The sequence below is a fragment of the Juglans regia genome, chromosome 6 (assembly GCF_001411555.2).
Source record: "Juglans regia cultivar Chandler chromosome 6, Walnut 2.0, whole genome shotgun sequence".
In the NCBI taxonomy this organism is placed as follows: domain Eukaryota; kingdom Viridiplantae; phylum Streptophyta; class Magnoliopsida; order Fagales; family Juglandaceae; genus Juglans; species Juglans regia.
The window spans coordinates 6,676,106-6,684,156 of NC_049906.1; the positions used below are offsets into that span (position 1 = coordinate 6,676,106).

At 39.2% G+C, this 8,051-nt stretch overlaps 1 pseudogene; it reads left to right on the plus strand.

Moving 5' to 3' along the window:
* Window positions 1-1,577: 1,577 nt before the first annotated feature.
* Window positions 1,578-8,051, plus strand: LOC108982427 (annotated as a pseudogene).

Genomic DNA, 8,051 nt, shown 5'->3' on the forward strand with positions numbered 1-8,051 from the left:
GATAGTCAATCTAATGCTAATGCTCTTAGGGCAATTCAAGATTGATTTGGGAACCTTGTGAACAAGGTCCTCGAAGAATTGTTACGTATTTAAGTCCGTATTTTTACAGTAATGAATTATCAAATCATTTAGCCCAATTACAATTGTGTGGAGGATTGGTCCCTGGATGTGCCTTAGTTATCTCTCATTTTTTGTAGAGATGTGACAGATGGGAAGGGAAGGGAAAGGAAAGAAAAGGAAGGAGAGAGAGGGGAAGGGAGAGCAGTCGGGGGAGACTCTACTGAGGGTTGAGAGAGAAAAAAAAAACAGTACTGCTACGGGCAGGAGAGTTGGCGCAGGAAGTTGTGCACGCCTACCACATCCACAATGAAACGCACCGTATCATTTTACACGTGCGCAACTTCCTATACCAACTCACCTGCATTTATCATTTTCCAAAAAAAAAAAAGACTAACGTCTGTGTGTGTGACCTTTGTGGAATCTTTTTTGTATCCATAGTATTTCCCTAAATAAAAACTCAGTTTTTTTTTTTTACTTTATTTCTTTTAATAAACCAGTTTTTTTTTTTTTTTTCAACACGTAGGGAAATGCACAAGTTGCTACTGATTGCACGAGAACTGGTGCAAATTGTTGATGCATGCTATTAATGCAAGATGTGCCATAGTCGGGAAGTGCAACTGTTTTGTGGTTGAAAAATGCATGGGCAGAGAGGTGGTCCCCACATTTCTTACCCATTTTAATTAATTAATTAATTAATTATTATTATTTAATAATCAAGAAAATAATTTTTAATAAGTATGTGATTTTTTTTAAAAGGTTTAAAGTGATTTAAAAAATAATTTTAAAAAGTATAAAATGCATTTATAGTCATTCTTAAAATTCGTAAGACAGATCACTCAAGTGAAGTTTTAACAGAGAGTTCGTTTGACATCTCTCTCTAACAAATATAAGATAAAGAGGTTGCTCGAGACTCGCTCAAGCAAATTATCCAATAATTATAAAATTAAGATTTCTGTCGTACAATCTAATAAATACATAATTATAAGCAATATAGTTCTAGAATAGTATTTTTTCACCCCAAGGCCCATAATATATTTTGTCATTCTTTAAAATAATAAAATCATCTTCAATTTTAAAGACATAAATACGTTATTAAATCACGTAAATTTTTGTATCGTGAGGTTAATTTCTTATTCTTGCATCATTTTTCGCAACAAATTCTAAAAGAGGGCTAAAAATGGAAAAGTGAGATCCAGATAGAAAAGAGTGGCAGTGTTTGAAAGTGTTACGACACAACGCCCAATGCATCCATCATGCAAGTTGACACCATTACGTTGTTGTCCCGTGAGACGAATTAATGGGGGGTTCCATCGTGAAGGTGAAACGTCTTAATTAAGAAGGATGCTTCTGATAATCTTTCATTTACCAAGTCAAAGAACAGAAGATCAGAGCTCGACGTTAGACATGATGAAGAAAAAGTCTTAAAAACCGTGCCATGCACAACTAGTGGATTGTTATAAATACGAATCTTTGGTGTTCCATATAATGGCATCTATACTCCTCTCTTTCATCCAATTCAAAAATAAAAACCAAGAGACATGAGTTTTCTTTCCCATCTAATGCTTCATGCCACCTTATTACTTGTCCCGATGTTTTTCAGATGCATGTTTCTTGGAGTAGAGTCAGCCGCGTTGAGTCTTGTTACAGATAAGGAAGCCTTGATCTCACTCAAGTCTGTTATAAGCGAAGATCCTTCAAACCACCTCTCTTCTTGGGACAAAGGCACATCCCCATGCAACTGGACAGGAGTTGTCTGCAACAAGTCTGGCCAGAGAGTGGTTGGCCTTGATCTTTCTGGTTTTAAACTTGTAGGGTCAATTAGCCCTCATATTGGTAATCTCTCCTTCATCCAATCCCTTCAACTTCAAGATAATCAATTTACAGGGATGCTTCCTGATCAGATTGGCAATCTCTTTCGTTTGGAACTTCTGAACATCAGCTTTAACAGAATAGAAGGTGTGCTCCCCTCAAATATAAGCCAATGGACTCAGCTCAAGATCCTTGACTTGACTGAAAACGATATTGAAGGAAGAATTCCTGAAGAGCTTAGCTACTTGACGAAGCTCGAAGTCTTGAAGTTAGGAAGAAACCGACTTTCTGGTGCAATTCCGCCTTCAATAGGTAACCTTTCCTCACTCTTCATTATAAATTTCAGAACCAACAGTCTCAGCGGCATAATACCAAGTGAATTGGGACGCCTTCCAAATTTGAAGGAACTTGATCTCGCAGTTAACAATTTGTCTGGCATCATTCCTTCATCACTATACAACATATCCTCCCTAGTTTTCTTTCGCTTAGGTCAAAACCAACTATCGGGTGAAATTCCCGGAGACGTTGGGATTAAACTCCCAAATCTTTTAGATTTCTTTGTTTGCTTCAACAAACTCACCGGACATATTCCATGGTCCTTGCACAATCTCACCAATATACGCAGCATCCGCATGGCTCACAACTTTCTAGAAGGAACAGTACCGCCGGGACTAGGAAATCTTCCAGCTCTTCGAATGTATAACATTGGTTTTAATAGGATTGGATCAAGTAAAGATGGTCTCAATTTCATTACTGCTCTGACAAATAGCACTCTCCTCGACTACCTTGTCATCGCGGACAATCATTTGGAGGGCGTGATTCCAGAATCAATAGGCAATCTTTCTAAAGTTCTGTCAATCTTATACATGGGAGGGAATCGTATTTATGGTAACATTCCCACGTCCATCGGTCGTCTTAGCAGCCTGCTTTTGCTAAATTTAACCGGCAATTTGATTTCAGGTGAAATTCCACCTGAAATAGGCCTATTGGAGAAACTGCAGATATTGGGTTTGGCAAAAAATCGAATTTTTGGCAGTATTCCAAATTCTTTAGGTGATCTCCAAAAGTTAACTCAAATTGAATTGTCAGGAAATTATAGTTTGTTGGGTAAAATACCCCCTGCTTTTGGAAACTTCAAGAATATTCTTTCCATTGACCTATCTAACAACAGATTCAAGGGGAGCATACCTAAAGAATTGTTGAATCTCCCCAGTTTGAGCACTGTTTTGAATCTATCTAAGAACTTTCTAAGCGGACCTATACCTCAAGAAATTTCTCTAAGATGGGTCCAAACCATTGACCTTTCTGACAACCTTTTGTCTGGTAGTATCCCCAGCTCAATCCAAAGCTGTAAAAGCTTGGAAAAATTATTCATGGCCAGAAACATGCTTTCAGGTCCAATTCCAGGTACCTTGGAAGAAGTGAAAGGCCTGGATACTCTAGATCTCTCCTCCAACCAACTTTCTGGCTCTATACCCGTTGAACTCCAAAACCTCACAGGCCTTAACATCCTTGAACCTGTCTTTCAATAATTTGGAAGGGATTGTTCCCAGCAGCGGAGTTTTTAGTAATCTCTCTCAAGTCCATTTGGAAGGCAACCCAATGCTTTGCCTGCATTTTGCATGTGTCAATAGTCAAGGGCGTCGAGGAAGAACAGTAGTCAAAGTTCTTGTTATAACTGCAAGTATCCTTGTAACATTGGTCCTTTGCGTTATATTTGGCTCACGGTTGTACATAAAGAGAAGGAAACCAAAGATGGAAAAAACTTCTGAAACCTTCAAAGGACAGCATCAAATGGTGTCCTACAATGAAATCCGTCAGGCGACTGGAAATTTCAACCTAGAAACTTTAATTGGCAAAGGGAGCTTTGGGACAGTTTATAAAGGCTATCTTTGGCAAGGAATCGCTATCGCAGTTAAAGTCCTAGACAATGAGAAGAAGAGCTCTTGGAAGAGCTTTTTGGCAGAATGCGAGGCTTTGAGGAATGTTAGGCATCGGAATCTTGCTCGACTCATCACATCATGCTCTAGCATAGACTTCAAGAACATGGAATTTTTGGCTCTGGTGTACGAATTTATGAGTAATGGCAGCTTAGAAGACTGGCTAGAAGGCAAGAGGAAGCATGTAAATGGGCATGCGCTGAGTGTTGTGGAGAGATTGAACGTAGTCGTTGACGTTGCTTGTGGATTAGATTACTTGCACCATGACTGTGAAGTTCCGGTGGTGCATTGTGATTTGAAGCCCAGCAACATCCTTTTGAGTGAAGACATGACTGCAAAGTTGGGAGATTTCGGTTTGGCCAGGTTGCTAACTAAAAGAACAGGCAATCAGTCTCATATTAGCTCCACAAATGTTCTAAAGGGATCCATAGGTTACATACCTCCAGGTTAGTACCATAACCTGTCTCTCTTCCTTCTGATCTTTGGTAGTTGATAAATTCAATATGTCGTTTTCTTTTTAATGAACATGTTTCCTCTGAGGATGTAACGCCCCGTCCCCGAGGGTCCGGAGAGTTAACTCATATAACCTGATAATTAACTCTAACAAGCCTAGAGTACTTCCAAACTCAAGGATATATATATTTTCCCAAACCTCAAATCAAACGTAAATACTTCCATTAAATAAACCATATAGACTCATCTATCAAATTTTCAATCCATCAACTCAAATAAAATCAACTCTTCTTCATGTCTCAAATAACAAACCAGAAATAATGAAACATTAACATAAGTCTCCATAAACCGTCTAAATCCACTGAAGCAACTTAAGAAACATAAATAACTTCCAACATTAACATTAATACCACGAAATACCCAACAACCATTCACTGTTAATCTTCTCCATAAACTCTAATATTGATCCTCAGCTGAACCATCAATGTCATCTGAAATATTATGGAGATAAGGGGGGTGAGTTATCAACAACTCAGTAAGCAGAGAATATATACCAGTGTATAAACATGAGCATTTATAGAAATCAGAATGCAGAACAAAACATTTTCATTTTCAGAGTGCGGAAGCAGAACATGTTATTAAAATATCAGAGTGAAGATTTAGAAATAATTTCATTCAAAAATATTCTTTGGCATAACATAAAAGATCATCATCATCATCAGAACATCATATCAGAACAAAGGCCATGTATAATCCCCGTGGTAGGGTTGTGCATCTGCGGATAGCCAAGCAGAACATAAAACACTCTGTCACCAAGGTGTGCACTCAAAACAGAGACCACAACTATAACCCGTGGCAGGGCCGTATCCACTATTATTACCCGTGGTTGGGCCGTATCCACTATTATAACCCGTGGTTGGGCCGTATCCACTATTATTACCCGTGGTAGGGCCGTATGCCACTATTATCACCCGTGGCAGGGCCGTAACTGAACAGAACAGAAACAGAATCAAATTCAGAATCAGAGAGTCATGCCAAAGGTTTTCAGAAATCACGTCTTTTCCAAACAGTGTACTGAACAAAATTTTTCGGAACAGAACAAAATCATATCACCACATAATTTATGCACAAATTTCATTTCGCTCTCATTTTCAAAGTTCAGAAATAGCATATAAAAAATAAGCTCATGTTTACACCAGTCATGATAGGAAATACGTTACTCTTAAACAGAATCTCATGAGTAATGCAGAACAAATATCTGAGGTTGTTTTCAAATTTCTTTTCATAGCAGAACATGCATATTTTCCAAAAAGGACCTCAGTTCATTTTATTTAATGCAAAGTCTAGCATAGGAACCCCGCTTACCTGGACTTCTTAGCTTTTTAGAAATTTCCTCAAAATGTCGATAATTAACAATCGTCACCTATCAAATAATCAAGTAATTCCCATAAATTTTCAATCAATAACGTATTTCGGTATTTAAGCCTAAACTTATAAAATAACCTATTTAATTTCATAAAACCCTCAAAAGCCCAAAATATAACATCCCTTCCTAAAATTGGCAATGTCCATTCAATAGCTTCAGCTAAAAATCTCTAAAAGTCTAACTTATTTACTATTGACGTGTAATCATAAAATCTAATACCAGCTAATATAATTACACCAAAATATTTTAAATTATATAGCGATCATATAATAAACTAAGTCATTGTAACAAATACAACACTTCCAATTATTCCTTTGAAAGAAATAACAATTTTAAAGCATTTAGGAAACATTTTTTTTTTTTTTACTAACATAATAAAAGACCTATCTGTATCAAAAACCCTTCGTAAATTTCAACCCAACCCAGCCGAAAAATAAAACCCATTTTAGAAACAAAATACATTCAAATTCTATTGGCTTAAGGGCAAAATGGTAATCTCGTAAAATTCTTCCCCTACCCACTAACTTACGTAACTGCAGTATTTATAACCATAAATTCCGACCGAAACTCACGAGTGAGGGACGACATGCGACAGGAGCTCCCGTGAGGGAAGGAGATCGTGGAGGACCAGAGTTGCGGTGGGCGGAGGCTGTCCCGACGGCAGCGCACTGAAAGAGAGAGGGAGGAAGAGAGATTAGCGGGAGAGAGACAGAGAAAGAGAAACGAGAGAGAGACGAAGAGGCAAGTTGAGTTCGGGGGGCAGCTTACCGAGTGGAGAGTGACGAACTTGGATGGAATGCAGCGCCCAACGATACACGCTGTGCGGCGGCGCTCGGTTGGTTTGCGTCGAACAGCAACAAACAGAAAATGAAAAACAAAGATACTCTGTTTTCGGAGACAATAACAGAGGTTCCTTCAATGGCTGAACGATGGTTTAGGGCGGGACGCGACGGCAGCGTTGAGGCTGATTCGTGGGGTGCTGCTACGGGTAAGACGCTGGCGGCAGCGACTGGATCGTGATGTGGAAAAGTTTGGCAGTGAGACTACCCTTCGGTGGTGGTTGTGCGGTTCTCGTGGGGCTCGGGCAGTGGTTATAGCCTGGTGGTAAGCAAGGCTGCAGTGTTGCTGGGGCGGTGTCGCGGTACGCGGATAAGCTTTGGGGTGCTGCACGACTCGGGGTGCGAGGAACCGAGGGGATGGAGGCTGAGGAGGAAAAACTGGGCTATGGTTCCGCGTGGGAAAACAGCGGCGCGAGCCTTCTTCGTATGAATAAGAAATAGACGATTGAACATGAAAAGAAAACCCTAGATGAAAACCAAACGGACGCGGGATGTGCATGAGGGGCGTGTGTGTGCAAGCATGCCGTGAACGAAAGCGTGCGTGTATGCATGCTGTGCGACGGAAAAAAAAAATAAGCCGTGCGAAAAATTAAAATAGACGGAAAGAGAAAGAATTAAAAAAAAAATGAAACATGCGGGAAAAAATAAAATAAACGGCCAAGAACTCCCAATTAAAAGAAAACAAAATCGCTACTCAAAATCGTAAATTAAGAACTTAAATAAACAATCAAGTTATAAAATAAATAAATAAATAAGTAAAAATCTAAAGTCCAACCATACCAATATTGGATCCGGGTGTTACAGAGGAGACCCTTTCTATTGTCATTACTTTATGTATTTAACTAGTTTTGTGAACATAATGAATTGATTATGATGTGTAGAGTATGGTTTGGGAGAAAAAATATCAACTTCTGGAGATGTATACAGCTTCGGGGTAATCCTGCTTGAGCTCTTCACAGGGAAGAACCCAACCCACGAGAGCTTCATTGGAGGCCAAAATCTAATCAGATGGGTGCAGTTAAGTTTCCCTGCCAACGTCGAACAAGTACTCGACTCTGAGCTGCTAGCTCAGATGAGCAATCTTCGCCACAATGACGAACGCATAAGCCCTGATGCTCAACTTGAATGCCTCGTCACAATCCTTGGGGTTGGGCTATCTTGCACTGCAGACTCTCCTGATCTTCGCATTAGTATTAGAGGTGCTTTCCAGAAACTGAAATCTGCAAGAGACAGCCTTCTTAAACCGGAAAGGTCCTGATCATGATGAGAAAATACAGAAATATTAATCATAGATTGCAACAATAATGGATGAGTGGTATTTGCAATAGAGTCTTTGGTCCTCTTGCTCTGTAATTTTCTTTTCTTTTCTGTAATTTTAGTTTCTTTAGTTGCGACGTTTGAATTTTCTGTTTCATGTCACGTATCGATCTCGTAGTCCATGTTGTAGCATGTACTTTACATGTAACCATGTGCCGGAGATGTAAGAAAAGGAATTGGAAAAGGCAAAACACAGAGGAAGAAGAA